This window comes from Oncorhynchus gorbuscha, linkage group LG23 (genome assembly GCF_021184085.1).
Source record: "Oncorhynchus gorbuscha isolate QuinsamMale2020 ecotype Even-year linkage group LG23, OgorEven_v1.0, whole genome shotgun sequence".
Classification (NCBI taxonomy): Eukaryota; Metazoa; Chordata; class Actinopteri; order Salmoniformes; family Salmonidae; genus Oncorhynchus; species Oncorhynchus gorbuscha.
In genome coordinates, this window is record NC_060195.1 from 68791150 (window position 1) to 68808649 (window position 17500).

Genomic DNA, 17500 nt, shown 5'->3' on the forward strand with positions numbered 1-17500 from the left:
AAGGAGGAGGAGGAGGAGAAGGAGAAGGAGGAGGAGGAGGAGTGGGAGGAGGAAGAGAAGGAGGAGGAGGAGGAGGAGGAGGAGGAGGAGGAGGAGGAGGAGGAGGAGGAGGAGGAGGAGGAGGAGGAGGGAGGAGGAGGAGGAGAAGGAGGAGGAGGAGGAGGAGGAGGAGAAGGAGAAGGAGGAGGAGGAGGAAGAGAAGGAGTAGGAGGAGGGGGAGGAGGAGAAGGAGGAGGAGGGGGAGGAGGAAGAGAAGGAGGAGGAGGAGGAGGAAGAGAAGGAGGAGGAGGAGGTAGAGAACGAGGAGGAGGAGGAGGAGGAGAAGGAGGAGGAGAAGGAGGAGGGGAAGGAGAAGGAGAAGGAGGAGGTTAAGGAGGAGGAGGAGAAGGAGGAGGAGGAGGAGGAGGAGGAGGAGGAGGAGGAGGAGGAAGAGAAGGAGGGAGGAGGAGGAGGAGGAGGAGGAGAAGGAGGAGGAAGAGGTAGAGAACGAGGAGGAGGAGGAGGAGGAGGAGGAGGAGGAGGAGGAGGAGGAGGAGGAGGAGGAGGAGGAGGAAGAGAAGGAGGAGGAAGAGGTAGAGAATGAGGAGGAGGAGGAGAAGGAGGAGGAGGAGAAGGAGGAGGAGGAGGAGAAGGAGGGGGAGGAGGAGGAGAAGGAGTAAGTAAAGGAGATGGATAGAAGAGGAAGAGGAGGAGAAGGAGTAAGTAAAGGAGATGGATAGAGGAGGAAGAGGAGGAGAAGGAGTAAGTAAAGGAGATGGATAGAAGAGGAAGAGGAGGATCAGAATGAGTAAGTAAAGGAGATGGATAGAAGAGGAAGAGGAGGATGAGAAGGAGTAAGTAAAGGAGATGAATAGAAGAGGAAGAGGAGGATGAGAAGGAGTAAGTAAAGGAGATGAATAGAAAATGAAGATGAAGAGACATTGACCACATATCAGCACGTCAACACAGTTCACACTTCTGAACAAGCATCCGGGATGTATTCAGACAGCAGATATAAACACATGGAGAGATGAAGGAAGAGAGATGATAGAGAGATGGGTCTGTGGATGCATGTGCTGTGGGCTTGGATACTTTACTGTGGGCTTGGACACTTGCTACGGTAAATGATGTGTGTTTGGCAGGTTGATAGACAGCCTTTCACTTTCAGGTCTGACTAAACCACAGCTGTAATCCTCCCCATCAATACACTATCTCCTGCCGAGCTGTGTCAATAGTCTCTCTGACTGTGTGTTGTGTCTCTGACTGTGTGTGTGTGTCTCTCTGACTGTGTGTGTGTGTGTGTGTGTGTGTGTGTGTGTGTGTGTGTGTGTGTGTGTGTGTGTGTGTGTGTGTGTGTGTGTGTGTGTGTGTGTGTGTGTGTGTGTGTGTGTGTGTGTGTGTGTGCATTTATACATCGTATGATTGACACCTGTGTTATTTACTTCTGACTGGACTGCAGGAGATACTGCAAGACATGGTGAAACACTGTGTATCACCACATCGTCATGGAGACTATTGTCCTCCACTCCTCCCTGTCCTCCACTCCTCCCTGTCCTCCACTCCTCCCTGTCCTCCTCCTCCCTGTCCTCCACTCCTCCCTGTCCTCCACTCCTCCCTGTCCTCCACTCCTCCCTGTCCTCCCCTCCTCCCTGTCCTCCACTCCTCCCTGTCCTCCACTCCTACCTGTCCTCCTCCTCCCTGTCCTCCTCTCCTCCCTGTCCTCCCCTCCTCCCTGTCCTCCCTCCTCCCTGTCCTCCACTCCTCCCTGTCCTCCCCTCCTCCCTGTCCTCCACTCCTCCCTGTCCTCCTCCTCCCTGTCCTCCCCTCCTCCCTGTCCTCCCCTCCTCCCTGTCCTCCCCTCCTCCCCTGTCCTCCCCTCCCTCCCTGTCCTCCCCCTCCCTGTCCTCCACTCCTCCCTGTCCTCCACTCCTCCCTGTCCTCCCCTCCTCCCTGTCCTCCACTCCTCCCTGTCCTCCCCTCCTCCCTGTCCTCCACTCCACCCTCCCTGTCCTCCACTCCCTCCCTGTCCTCCCCTCCTCCCTGTCCTCCCCTGGGGTTCTTTACACAAGTATCAAATTCCACCAATAGGGCTTTAACAGGGCCTGTAAAAAGGGTCTCCATGACAGCTGGATATATCATGACCCTAAACCATGGAGAGTTATACACCACTGTCCCTACGCCACATATAAAACAAGACTAGCGTCCCCCTACATGGCAGGGGAGATGATTTAAACCAACCTTGGGTTGTTATAGTTCCAGGCTGAGAGAGGGGGGGTTCAAGGGATTTCATCCGGGTGGCATTTTAAAGGAAAATTCTAGCATTTAGAAGAGGGCAGGTGGGAATGGATGAGGGACTTCTGAGGGGTGCGTTCTCTGTGGAAGGTCAGTATCCTTCTGGAATGGCTGTCAAAAACACGTATCCTTCTGGAATGTGTTTTACCTTCGTAGCTGACGTGGTACTTTATTAATCTGGAATGTGTTTTTACATTCGTAGCTGACGTGGTACTTTATTAATCTGGAATGTGTTTTACCTTCGTAGCTGACGTGGTACTTTATTTATCTGGAATGTGTTTTACCTTCGTAGCTGACGTGGTACTTTATTAATCTGGAATGTGTTTTACCTTCGTAGCTGACGTGGTACTTTATTAATCTGGAATGTGTTTTACCTTCGTAGCTGACGTGGTACTTTATTTATCTGGAATGTGTTTTATAGCTGTGGTACTTTATTAATCTGGAATGTGTTTTACCGTAGCTGACGTGGTACTTTATTTATCTGGAATGTGTTTTACCTTCGTAGCTGACGTGCTACTTTATCTATCTCCATAAAACCACATTTGAGGCGTTCAGGAACATCTCCCCTGATCAGTTCACATAACAGTTGGTTACGTTGTGTAGTCAGGAACATCTCCCCTGATCAGTTCCCATAACAGTTGGTTACGTTGTGTAGTCAGGAACATCTCCCCTGATCAGTTCCCATAACAGTTGGTTACGTTGTGTAGTCAGGAACATCTCCCCTGATCAGTTCCCATAACAGTTGGTTACGTTGTGTAGTCAGGAACATCTCCCTGATCAGTTCACATAACAGTTGGTTACGTTGTGTAGTCAGGAACATCTCCCCTGATCAGTTCCCATAACAGTTGGTTACGTTGTGTAGTCAGGAACATCTCCCCTGATCAGTTCCCATAACAGTTGGTTACGTTGTGTAGTCAGGAACATCTCCCCTGATCAGTTCCCATAACAGTTGGTTACGTTGTGTAGTCAGGAACATCTCCCCTGATCAGTTCACATAACAGTTGGTTACGTTGTGTAGTCAGGAACATCTCCCCTGATCAGTTCCCATAACAGTTGGTTACGTTGTGTAGTCAGGAACATCTCCCCTGATCAGTTCCCATAACAGTTGGTTACGTTGTGTAGTCAGGAACATCTCCCCTGATCAGTTCCCATAACAGTTGGTTACGTTGTGTAGTCAGGAACATCTCCCCTGATCAGTTCCCATAACAGTTGGTTACGTTGTGTAGTCAGGAACATCTCCCCTGATCAGTTCCCATAACAGTTGGTTACGTTGTGTAGTCAGGAACATCTCCCCTGATCAGTTCACATAACAGTTGGTTACGTTGTGTAGTCAGGAACATCTCCCCTGATCAGTTCCCATAACAGTTGGTTACGTTGTGTAGTCAGGAACATCTCCCCTGATCAGTTCCCATAACAGTTGGTTACGTTGTGTAGTCAGGAACATCTCCCCTGATCAGTTCCCATAACAGTTGGTTACGTTGTGTAGTCAGGAACATCTCCCCTGATCAGTTCCCATAACAGTTGGTTACGTTGTGTAGTCAGGAACATCTCCCCTGATCAGTTCCCATAACAGTTGGTTACGTTGTGTAGTCAGGAACAACTCAGTGGACTAACTGTACAGTACACTCTAACTCCTGAAAGTCAAACTCTCCAGACAGGATGTGACATCAGCAGACCCAAAGGGCAGGTTAGTCATTTTCATTTCTGGATAAAGCTCTGCAAACTGGTCAAGATCTGGCACTGTCATGTTTTGTCTTTGATTATCATGCCTTGTCCCTGTTCTTCTCCTTCTATTCGTTTCCCTCTGCTGGTCTTATTAGGTTCTTTCCCTCTTTCTATCCCTCTCTCTCCCCCTCCCTAAACCTCCCGCCTCTCTTCTCTCTAACGTTCCGTTCCTGCTCCCAGCTGTTCCTATTTCCCTAATCAATCATTTAGTCTTCCCACACCTGTTCCCGATCCTTTTCCCTGATTAGAGTCCCTATTTCTCTCCTTGTTATTCGTTTCTGCCCTGTCGGTTCCTTGTCTAGAATTCACCGTGCTGTGTTTGTGTATCGCCCTGTCGTGTCGTGTTTTCCTCAGATGCTGCGTGGTGAGCAGGTGTCTGAGTCTGTTTGGTTCAAGTGCCTTCCCGAGGCAACCTGCTGTTCACCTGCTGTTCAAGATCGAGTCTCCAGTTTGTCCTCGTCATTTCGAGTGAAAGTTGTGTTTTTTGATTGTATTTACTTTACTGGATTAAAGACTCTGTTTTCGCCAAGTCGCTTTTGGGTCCTCTTTCACCTGCATGACAGGCACAGCCACAAATTCATAAAATCTGATTTTAAACCTAATCTTAACCTTAACCCTAACCTTACTGCTAACCCTAATGCCTAACCCTAACCTTAACCATAACCTTACTGCTAACCCTAATGCCTAAACCTAACCTTAACCCTAACCTTACTGCTAACCCTAATGCCTAACCCTAACCTTAACCATAACCTTACTGCTAACCCTAATGCCTAAACCTAACCTTAACCATAACCTTACTGCTAACCCTAATGCCTAAACCTAACCTTAACCATAACCTTACTGCTAACCCTAATGCCTAAACCTAACATTAACCATAACCTTACTGCTAACCCTAATGCCTAAACCTAACCTTAACCATAACCTTACTGCTAACCCTAATGCCTAAACCTAACCTTAACCATAACCTTACTGCTAACCCTAATGCCTAACCCTAACCTTAACCCTAACCTTACTGCTAACCCTAATGCCTAAACCTAACCTTAACCATAACCTTACTGCTAACCCTAATGCCTAAACCTAACCTTAACCATAACCTTACTGCTAACCCTAATGCCTAAACCTAACCTTAAATTTAGACCAAGAAGCTTTACATACATTTTTTGTTTTCATACATTTTTACAATACAGCCAATTTTGACTTTGCAGCTGGCATATCTAAGGGGAAATCGCTCAGTTCTGCCTCCAGGACAAGATTCATGACAATAAATGTCAACCTGATAAAGAACAGGTTCAGAGGCTAGGTGGAACAGGCCCGATGACAGTTGCCGTATATTGCCATGGTGATCATTCTACTTACCGTTCCAAGCAGGTCATGGTCTTGTCCTGAGATGTCTCACACTGGCTGTCACAGGCTCCAGACATACTGAACCATTGGTAAACTCAGAGTCACATCTCTAAAGGACAGGAGAGAGAGAGAGAGAGAGAGAGAGAGAGAGAGAGTCTGAGATAGTAAGAGAGAGAGTCAAGAGTCTGATATAGAGAGAGAGAGAGAGAGAGAGAGAGAAACAGGCTTAACAGAGTCATTAGGCCTGATATAGTGACAGGCTTAGCAGTGTCAATATGTCTGATATAGTGACAGGCTTAGCAGAGTCAATAATTATGTTTGATATAGTAACAGGCTTAGCAGAGTCAATGCGTCTGATGTAGTGACAGGCTTAGCAGAGTCAATATGTCTGATATAGTAACAGGCTTAGCAGAGTCAATACGTCTGATGTAGTGACAGGCTTAGCAGAGTCAATATGTCTGATATAGTAACAGGCTTAGCAGAGTCAATATGTCTGATATAGTAACAGGCTTAGCAGAGTCAATATGTCTGATATAGTAATAGGCTTAGCAGAGTCAATATGTCTGATATAGTAACAGGCTTAGCAGAGTCAATATGTCTGATATAGTAACAGGCTTAGCAGAGTCAATATGTCTGATATAGTAACAGGCTTAGCAGAGTCAATAATTATGTCTGATATAGTAACAGGCTTAGCAGAGTCAATATGTCTGATATAGTAACAGGCTTAGCAGAGTCAATATGTCTGATATAGTAACAGGCTTAGCAGAGTCAATATGTCTGATATAGTAACAGGCTTAGCAGAGTCAATATGTCTGATATAGTAACAGGCTTAGCAGCGTCAATATGTCTGATATAGTAACAGGCTTAGTAGAGTCAATAATTATGTCTGATATAGTAACAGGCTTAGCAGAGTCAATATGTCTGATATAGTAACAGGCTTAGCAGAGTCAATAATTATGTCTGATATAGTAACAGGCTTAGCAGAGTCAATAATTATGTTTGATATAGTAACAGGCTTAGCAGAGTCAATATGTCTGATATAGTAACAGGCTTAGCAGAGTCAATAATTATGTCTGATATAGTAACAGGCTTAGCAGAGTCAATATGTCTGATATAGTAACAGGCTTAGCAGAGTCAATAATTATGTCTGATATAGTAACAGGCTTAGCAGAGTCAATATGTCTGATATAGTCACAGGCTTAGCAGCGTCAATACGTCTGATGTAGTGACAGGCTTAGCAGAGTCAATATGTCTGATATAGTAACAGGCTTAGCAGAGTCAATAATTATGTCTGATATAGTAACAGGCTTAGCAGAGTCAATATGTCTGATATAGTAACAGGCTTAGCAGAGTCAATAATTATGTCTGATATAGTAACAGGCTTAGCAGAGTCAATAATTATGTCTGATATAGTAACAGGCTTAGCAGAGTCAATACGTCTGATATAGTAACAGGCTTAGCAGAGTCAATATGTCTGATATAGTAACAGGCTTAGCAGAGTCAATATGTCTGATATAGTAACAGGCTTAGCAGAGTCAATATGTCTGATATAGTAACAGGCTTAGCAGAGTCAATATGTCTGATATAGTAACAGGCTTAGCAGTGTCAATATGTCTGATATAGTAACAGGCTTAGCAGAGTCAATAATTATGTCTGATATAGTAACAGGCTTAGCAGAGTCAATATGTCTGATATAGTAACAGGCTTAGCAGAGTCAATAATTATGTCTGATATAGTAACAGGCTTAGCAGAGTCAATATGTCTGATATAGTAACAGGCTTAGCAGAGTCAATATGTCTGATATAGTAACAGGCTTAGCAGAGTCAATATGTCTGATATAGTAACAGGCTTAGCAGAGTCAATATGTCTGATATAGTAACAGGATTAGCAGAGTCAATATGTCTGATATAGTAACAGGCTTACAGAGTCAATATGTCTGATATAGTAACAGGCTTTGCAGAGTCAATAATTATGTCTGATATAGTAACAGGCTTAGCAGAGTAAACATGTGTGTGTGTGTGTGTGTTTCTCTAATCATATGACTGAGACACACACCCACAAAACCTAAGGCCACAATGGGAAGAGGAGTGGAGAGGAGGAGAGAATAAAGGATAGAAGAGAAGGAGGGGAGGGGGGGGGGGAAGAGAAGAGGGGAGCAGGGGAGGAGAGGGGAGGAGGGGAAGAGATATCGACACCCCGCTGTTCGTGTCCACATCAGCACCACCATCAGATAATGCTTTGAAGGATGGTGTCGGTGAATATGGGGCTGGCTGTCGATAGGCTGGCTGTCGATAGGCTGGCTGTCGATAGGCTGGCTGTCGATAGGCTGGCTGTCGATAGTATACTTTTCAGATGTGAGAGATTGTCGCTCCGACTGGGACTAAGACTCAGCAGAGTGGAGGGATACAGTACAGTACACAAACAGGTAGGCCCTACTTTCTCTCAGCAAGGAAATGCTGGGCCTATGGAAGCAGTTAGATGTGTTCAGGTCATGTTGTAACTGTCTTGCAGTCGGGGAAATGGTTTATCATGGCTCTATAATGCTACTCAACTGCTCAATTCTAAATCGACCCTAGCCCACTCCCGTATATCTGAGAAAATTGGCTAGATACTGTATAAACATTATGGGTAATGGCTTCACATTACCTTCTGATTGGCTAGGTGGTGAAAACGTCCAATCTAATCTCCTCTAGAGATCTACAGTGGGGACTAGGGAGTAGTAGGCTAGAGGTTGATTTGGAATTCAGCATGCGTGATATTTTAGAGAGTCCTGTATATCATTAGAGGGGATGTGATGAGTTGAGAAAGGGTCAGATATGACGAGGAATCAGAATACTGTATATCATTAGAGGGGATGAGATGAGTTGGAGAAAGGGTCAGCTATGACGAGGAATCACAATACTGTATATCATTAGAGGGGATGTGATGAGTTGGAGAAAGGGTCAGATATGATGAGGAATCAGAATACTGTATATCATTAGAGGGGATGAGATGAGTTGGAGAAAGGGTCAGATATGATGAGGAATCAGAATACTGTATATCATTAGAGGGGATGAGATGAGTTGGAGAAAGGGTCAGATATGATGAGGAATCAGAATACTGTATATCATTAGAGGGGATGAGATGAGTTGGAGAAAGGGTCAGATATGATGAGGAATCAGAATACTGTATATTATTAGAGGGGATGTGATGATTTGGAGAAAGGATTAGATATGATGAGGAATCATGGCTGTGTCTCAGTCCCAAATAACACCATATATAGTACACTACTTTGGACCAGATCCCTATGGGCCCTGGTCTAAAATAGTGCACTATATAGGGATAGGGTGTCATTTGGGACACATATAGTAAGTCTTTATTCTATGCCCTGTTCCAATCATCAGATCAAGCATCAGTCCAGATAAATTGCCAGTACATATAAAAATAGCATGTTCAATTGGACACAGAGCAGCGTGCCACCACACCAAAGGGCAGTGTGGCAGTAGTCCACCCTTCTCCATCCTCCATCCTCCCTCCACCTCCTTTCACCCTCCACCCTCCTCCCTCCTCCTTCCTCCCGCCCTCCTCCCTCCACCCTCCTCCCCTCTCCGCCCTCCTCCCTCCACCCTCCTCCTTCCTCCCGCCCCTCCTCCCTCCTCCATCCAACCACCTCCCTCCCTCCCTCCCACCACCCTCCTCCATCCAACCACCCTCCACCCTCTTTCTTCCTTCCTCCCAACCTCCCACCTCCACCCTCCCCTCTCCACCCTCCTCTCCTCCATTTCTCTCTCCTCTTTTTTAAACTAAATTAGTTTTTTTTCTCAGGAAGCAGTTTTCAGATGAATCCTTTTGAAAAGGCTGGGTGGTGGAAGAAGGCAGTCTTTTGTTCAGAGAAAAATGGAGGAGTATCATGGAAGACAAAGGAAGGTTCCACGGCAGTTGTTCCCCGTTGAATTGAACGATCCTTTCCATTCATTCCGCTGGTTCCTTCTCGTTGGTTTTCCTTGTGCGTTGCAGTTGGTTGGGGCGTGTACGCCAAACGCACACCACTGTCTTCAGGGAGAAGGGGTGATGGGGATTAGCAGCATTTTAGCAGGAATTTGGCAGGACTGAGGCTCTTTCAGGTCGAGTGGTGCCTGCGCCAGAGGCGAACCTGACGCCACACGGCCAACTCACGAGAACAACTTTTTAATTAAACACTTTCAAGGTTTTCTAATCCTCCTCCTTCCATTCCCCCGCGGCCACGAGAGCACAGGATTTTTTCCCTCTTTCTCCCTGTTCTTTTATTCGCTGGCCTTTCAGTGTGAGAATTAACTTGACTCTCATTTAGAAAGGCAAAGGCACAGAGATGGAGAGTTAAATAGGCCTAGTTTTTAAAACCAGAAGTCAATCAGTTTGACTACAGTCGTGGCCAAAGGTTTTGAGAATGACACAAATATTAATTTTCACAAAGTCTGCTGCCTCAGTTTGTATGATGGCAATTTGCATATACTCCAGAATGTTATGAAGAATGATCAGATGAATTTGCCATGCAAATGACCTGAATCCCCAAAAACATTTCCACTGCGAGTGTTGACAAGGACAAGGCTGGGGATCACTCTGTCATGCTGATTGAGTTTGAATAACAGACTGGAAGCTTCAAAAGGAGGGTGGTGCTTGGACGCATTGTTCTTCCTCTGTCAACTATGGTTACCTGCAAGGAAATACGTGCCGTCATCATTGCTTTGCACAAAAAGGGCTTCACAGGCAAGGATATTGCTGCCAGTAAGATTGCACCTAAATCAACCTTTTATCGGATCATCAAGAACTTCAAGGAGAGTTGTTCAATTGTTGTGAAGAAGGCTTCAGGGCGCCCAAGAAAGTCCAGCAAGCGCCAGAACCGTCTCCTAAAGATGATTCAGCTGTGGGATCGGGGCATCACCAGTATAGAGCTTGCTCAGGAATGGCAGCAGGCAGGTGCGAGTGCATCTGCACGCACATTGAGGCGAAGACTTTTGGAGGATGGCCTAGTGTTAAGAAGGGCAGCAAAGAAGCCACTTCTCTCCAGGAAAAACATCAGGGACAGACTGATATACTGCAAAAGGTACAGGGATTGGACTGCTGAGGACTGGGGTAAAGTCATGTTATCTGATGAATCCCCTTTCTGAATGTTTGGGGCATCCGGAAAAAATATTGTCCGGAGAAGACAAGGTGAGCGCTACCATCAGTCCTGTGTCATGCCAACAGTAAAGCATCCTGAGACCATTCGTGTGTGGGGTTGCTTCTCAGCCAAGGGAGTGGCTGAGAACACAGCCATGAATAAAGAATGGTACCAACTTCTCCCAACCATCCAGGAACAGTTTGATTACGAACAATGCCTTTTCCAGCATGATGGAGCACCTTGCCATAAGGCAAAAGTGATAACTATGTGTCTCAGGGAACAAAACAGATATTATGGGTCCATGGCCAGGAAACACCCCAGATCTTAATCTCATTGAGAATTTATGGTCAATCCCCAAGAGGCGGGTGGACAAACAAAAACCCACAAATTCTGACAAACTCCAAGCATTGATTATGCAAGAATGGGCTGCCATCAGTCAGGATGTGGCCCAGAAGTTAATTGACAGCATGCCAGGGCAGATTGCAGAGGTCTTGAAAGAGAAGGGCCAACACTGCAAATACTGACTCTTTGCATCAACTTCACGTAGTTGTCAATAAAAGCCTTTGACACTTTTGAAATATTTGTAATTATACTTCAGTATTCCATAGTAACATCTGACAAAATATCTAAAGACACTGAAATTAATATTTGTGTCATTCTCAAAACTTTGGCCACGACTGTATATAGCCATTAGCTATAGGAGGGCTACAGGAGGTTATAGGAGGCTACAGGAGGGCTATAGGAGGCTACAGGAGGGCTATAGGAGGGCTACAGGAGGGCTACAGGAGGGCTATAGGAGGGCTATATGAGGGTTATCGGAGGCAACAGTAGGCTATATGGAGGCTAGAGGAGGGCTATAGGAGGCTACAGGAGGGGTACAGGAGGCTTAGGAGGGTTATAGGAGGCTACAGTAGGCTATAGGAGGGTTATTGGAGGCTACACGAGGCTATAGGAGGGCTACAGGAGGGCTACAGGAGGCTATATGAGGGCTACAGGAGGGAAACAGTAGGGCTACAGGAGGCTATAGGAGGCTACAGGAGGTTATAGGAGGGCTACAGGAGGTAGGGCTACAGGAGGCTATAGGAGGGCTACAGGAGGTTATAGGAGGGCTACAGGAGGTTATAGGAGGGCTACAGGAGGCTATAGGAGGGCTACAGGAGGCTATAGGAGGGCTACAGGAGGCTACAGGAGGGCTACAGGAGGCTTAAGGAGGCTATAGGAGGGCTACAGGAGGCTATAGGAGGGCTACAGGAGGCTACAGGAGGGTTATAGGAGGGCTACAGGAGGCTTAAGGAGGGATATAGGAGGGCTACAAGATGCTATATGAGGTCATATGAGAGGCTACAGGAGGAGGAGGGCTACAGGAGGCTATAGGAGGGCTACAGGAGGCTACAGGAGGCTACAGGAGGGCTACAGGAGGCTTAAGGAAGCTATAGAGGGCTACGGGAGGGGCTACAGGAGGCTATAGGAGGTTATAGGAGGCTATAGGAGGGCTACAGGAGGCTACAGGAGGAGGGCTACAGGAGGCTTTAGGAGGGCTACAAGATGCTATATGAGGTCATAGGAGGGAGGCTATAGGAGGGCTACAGGAGGCTAGGAGGGGAGGGCTACAGGAGGGCTATAGGAGGGCTATGAGGTTATCGGAGGCAACAGTAGGCTATAGGGAGGCTAGAGGAGGGCTATAGGAGGGAGGGCTACAGGACTTAGGAGGGTTATAGGAGGCTACAGTAGGCTATAGGAGGGTTATTGGAGGCTACACGAGGCTATAGGAGGGCTACAGGAGGGCTACAGGGAGGGCTACAGGAGGGAAACAGTAGGGCTACAGGAGGCTATAGGAGGGCTACAGGAGGTTATAGGAGGGCTACAGGAGGAGGAGGGCTACAGGAGGCTATAGGAGGGCTACAGGAGGTTATAGGAGGGCAGGAGGTTATAGGAGGAGAGGCTATAGGAGGGCTACAGGAGGCTTAGGAGGGCTACAGGAGGCTACAGGAGGGCTACAGGAGGCTTAAGGAGGCTATAGGAGGGCTACAGGAGGTTATAGGAGACTATAGGAGGGCTACAGGAGGCTACAGGAGGGTTATAGGAGGGAGGGGCTTAAGGAGGGATATAGGAGGGCTACAAGATGCTATATGAGGTCATATGAGGTTATATGAGGCTACAGGAGGGTTATAGGAGGGCTACAGGAGGCTATAGGAGGGCTACAGGAGGCTACAGGAGGCTACAGGAGGGCTACAGGAGGCTTAAGGAAGCTATAGGAGGGCTACGGGAGGGCTACAGGAGGGCTACAGGAGGCTATAGGAGGTTATAGGAGGCTATAGGAGGGCTACAGGAGGCTACAGGAGGGTTATAGGAGGGCTACAGGAGGCTTTAGGAGGGCTACAAGATGCTATATGAGGTCATAGGAGGTTATATGAGGCTATAGGAGGGCTACAGGAGGCTATAGGAGGGCTACAGGAGGCTACAGGAGGGACACAGGAGGGATACAGGAGGCTACAGGAAGCTATAGGAGGTTATAGGAGGCTATAGGAGGCTATATGAGACTATAGGAGGCTATAGGAGGTTATAGGATGCTATAGGAGGCTCTATGAGGTTATAGGAGGCTATATGAGGCTATAGGAGGCTATAGGAGGTTATAGGAGGTTATAGGATGTTATAGTAGGCTATATGAGGTTATAGGAGGCTATAGGAGGCTATAAGAGGTTATATGAGGCTATATGAGGCTATATTAGGTTATAGGAGGCTATAGGAGGCTAGATGAGAATATGGGAGGTTATAGGAGGTTATAGGATGTTATAGTAGGCTATATGAGGTTATAGGAGGCTATAGGAGGCTATATGAGGTTATAGGAGGCTATAGGAGGCTATAGGAAGGACAGATTGGCAGGGTTTGCATTTTGCATGCAAGCTCAATGAAGAGCAGCTAAAGCATTGGGAGGACAACACATACTGTTGAACACACGTCTAGTACATGTCTGCAGTGCTCTGTCTGTGACGAGGTAAGCCGATCGATCAAGACGTCATGTACCACCTCCTGCCTCCAGCCTCTCCACGTGATCACAGTTCGGTTCTCACATAGGATGTTGTGTTCCAGCTGCTTTTTACCCCCCTCCTCCTCTTCATCTTCTTCAAAGTCTCAGCTGTGAGCTGTTTTTCCTGCCGACTTCAAACACCTCCTCCCACATAAAGCACACAGAGGAGAAATGTGATGGAGAAACACAGACACTGGTTCCCCCTGTGAGAACAGGCGAACCTGACACCAGACACGGGTTCCCCCTGTGAGGACAGGCTAACCTGACACCAGACACGGGTTCCCCCTGTGAGGACAGGCTAACCTGACACCAGACCCTGATTCCCCCTGTGAGGACAGGCGAACCTGACACCAGACATGGGTTCCCCCTGTGAGGACAGGCTAACCTGACACCAGACCCTGATTCCCCCTGTGGGGACAGGCTAACCTGACACCAGACCCTGATTCCCCTGTGGGGACAGGCTAACCTGACACCAGACCCTGATTCCCCTGTGGGGACAGGCTAACCTGACACCAGACCCTGATTCCCCCTGTGAGGACAGGCTAACCTGACACCAGACCCTGATTCCCCCTGTGAGGACAGGCTAACCTGACACCAGACCCTGATTCCCCCTGTGGGGACAGGCTAACCTGACACCAGACCCTGATTCCCCTGTGGGGACAGGCTAACCTGACACCAGACCCTGATTCCCCCTGTGAGGACAGGCTAACCTGACACCAGACCCTGATTCCCCTGTGGGGACAGGCTAACCTGACACCAGACCCTGATTCCCCTGTGAGGACAGGCTAACCTGACACCAGACCCTGATTCCCCTGTGAGGACAGGCTAACCTGACACCAGACCCTGATTCCCCCTGTGGGGACAGGCTAACCTGACACCAGACCCTGATTCCCCCTGTGAGGACAGGCTAACCTGACACCAGACCCTGATTCCCTCTGTGAGGACAGGCTAACCTGACACCAGACCCTGATTCCCCCTGTGGGGACAGGCTAACCTGACACCAGACCCTGATTCCCCCTGTGAGGACAGGCTAACCTGACACCAGACCCTGATTCCCCTGTGAGGACAGGCTAACCTGACACCAGACCCTGATTCCCCCTGTGGGGACAGGCTAACCTGACACCAGACCCTGATTCCCCCTGTGGGGACAGGCTAACCTGACACCAGACCCTGATTCCCCCTGTGAGGACAGGCTAACCTGACACCAGACCCTGATTCCCCCTGTGGGGACAGGCTAACCTGACACCAGACCCTGATTCCCCTGTGGGGACAGGCTAACCTGACACCAGACCCTGATTCCCCCTGTGAGGACAGGCTAACCTGACACCAGACCCTGATTCCCCCTGTGGGGACAGGCTAACCTGACACCAGACCCTGATTCCCCCTGTGGGGACAGGCTAACCTGACACCAGACCCTGATTCCCCCTGTGAGGACAGGCTAACCTGACACCAGACCCTGATTCCCCCTGTGAGGACAGGCTAACCTGACACCAGACCCTGATTCCCCTGTGGGGACAGGCTAACCTGACACCAGACCCTGATTCCCCTGTGAGGACAGGCTAACCTGACACCAGACCCTGATTCCCCTGTGAGGACAGGCTAACCTGACACCAGACCCTGATTCCCCTGTGGGGACAGGCTAACCTGACACCAGACCCTGATTCCCCTGTGGGACAGGCTAACCTGACACCAGACCCTGATTCCCCCTGTGAGGACAGGCTAACCTCACACCAGACCCTGATTCCCCCTGTGGGGACAGGCTAACCTGTCACCAGACCCTGATTCCCCCTGTGAGGACAGGCTAACCTGACACCAGACCCTGATTCCCCCTGTGGGGACAGGCTAACCTGACACCAGACCCTGATTCCCCCTGTGAGGACAGGCTAACCTGACACCGTAAGAGTCACGTTTGTTTATTCACCCAGAATAAGCTCATTGTATTGTAATTCAGGGCATTTTCATTACTTCCACTCAACCAGGATATGGTGAGGAAGAGAGGAAGACTACGAAGAAGTATTCCCTGTTAAGTGTCCAGAATGGAAATATTTACCTACAATTATTTGAATGAAACCCAACATACATTCAATACTGTTATGTCTGTCATCTCTCCATTCATTGGTCGATATCGCGCCAGCAGCACTGGTCAGGTCTTGTCATTCTGAAGATGTGATTGGTCAACTCACCCGTCATAGAGGTTGCAGGACGGCACACAGGAACGTCCTCGGCTAAAGTAACGACAGGATAGGCACTGGTTAGGCCCTGGACCCCAGCAACCATCTTCAGAACACAGCCGGTCACACACCATCCTCTGTTGGGCTGTGGAGCACGCACACATATGAACACACACACAGATGGACCCGAGAACACACACAAGTGCAAACAAATGAACAAACACGCACGCGTTTGTGCACGTGCGCACACACACACACCCACACCCACACACACACACACACACCCACACACACACACACAAACACACATATCAGGGACACAGCGATATGAAGTAGAAAATTACAAAGTTGTTCATGACAGCACAATAACAGAACACACAAACACACATATCAGGGACACAGCGATATGAAGTAGAAAATTACAAAGTTGTTCATGACAGCACAATAAGGTGAGAACGTCGATGTTATATTGGCAATATGTGCTAACGCATGATGAAAGTAGCCTAAAGGGTAGTGTGTGTGTGTGTGTGTGTGTGTGTGTGTGTGTGTGTGTGTGCGTGCGTGCGTGCGTGCGTGTGTGTGTGTGTGTGTGTGTGTGTGGTCACCAGTATTTCCCATACCTCTACCATTCTTTCTGCCCAGGCCTGTTACAACACTGTAAAACACTGTTTTAAACTTAAACAGTCAATAGACACTGCATCTGACGACACTCCCCGCTGACCTCCACAAGCCCATCCACTTTCCTCATCGACTGCCCCAGTGAGTGACACATTCCCTGGGGTGAGCCATCTGCCATGTCCCCCTGTTCCCCTGTCCCAATCTACTTCCACAGCTCCCCCTCCATTGTCTGGGCTGGTCGATGGCTGGATGCGAGACTAATGAAGAGGCCTCCTAACAGGGTTATTGATCCCACTGCACACCGCAAGACTCATTAACACGCTAATGACATCAACACCCGCTTGGCAGGAAGACTCCACAACATGTCCTCCTTTGTCTTTGTCTATGTCTTTATCTTTCTCTTCATCTTCATCTCGCTCTCCTTCCTTCCTTCCTTCCTTCCTTCCTTCCTTCCTTCCTTCCTTCCTTCCTTCCTTCCTTCCTTCCTTCCTTCCTTCCTTCTTCCTTCCTTCCTTCCTTCCTTCCTTCCTTCCTTCCTTCTCTCTCTCTCTTATCCCCATTCCCTCTCCTCCCTCCCTCCCTCCCTCCTCCCTCCCTCCCTCCCTCCCTCCCTCCCTCCCTCCCTCTCTCTCTCTCTCTCTCTCTCTCTTCACTCTCTCATTGTCTGTCTTGTATCAGTGTGACATGTGTGTTGTTCACTCCCAGCCCCATCTCACAGGACCAATGTGTTATTCTGAGGATGCTGAGGTGTCAAACTGCTACCGTCCAGCCCTAGTTTCCAAGCTCTCCATAGACCAAGCATGGAGCCTTGTGGCTACTAGCCTTTTGGAACCCTGATGGAGCCAAAATGGAGCTGGCTCTTGTTCTGGAACCACACAAAGTAAATCTCGCATAGGATCAAACTCTCTATGTGCTTGAATCAAAACAAGAGGTCTGAGTAATACAATCCCCTGACATGAATGCATGAGAGTCCCTCTACAGAAAATCACATAACCTGTCATTTTCTCCAACACCTTACAACTCAGTAAGTTCTTTCCCAGTAAGCACTTTGTTCAGCAGAGAGCTGAATCAGGGGTTTAGTGTCTGTAGGGGGCGGGGTCCCTAGAATGGAATGACACCATAGTGTTGAAAACTTGTGACTGTGTGGACTTAGTGCATGTGTACATACCTGAATAAGTCTGCTGCTGCATCTCTGTGTGTGTGTACATACCTGAATAAGTCTGC

At 48.2% G+C, this 17500-nt stretch overlaps 1 pseudogene; it reads right to left on the reverse strand.

The window, feature by feature from the left end:
* Window positions 1-4544: 4544 nt before the first annotated feature.
* The window catches only part of LOC124010735, a 41518-nt pseudogene continuing 28562 nt past the window's right edge, over window positions 4545-17500 (reverse strand).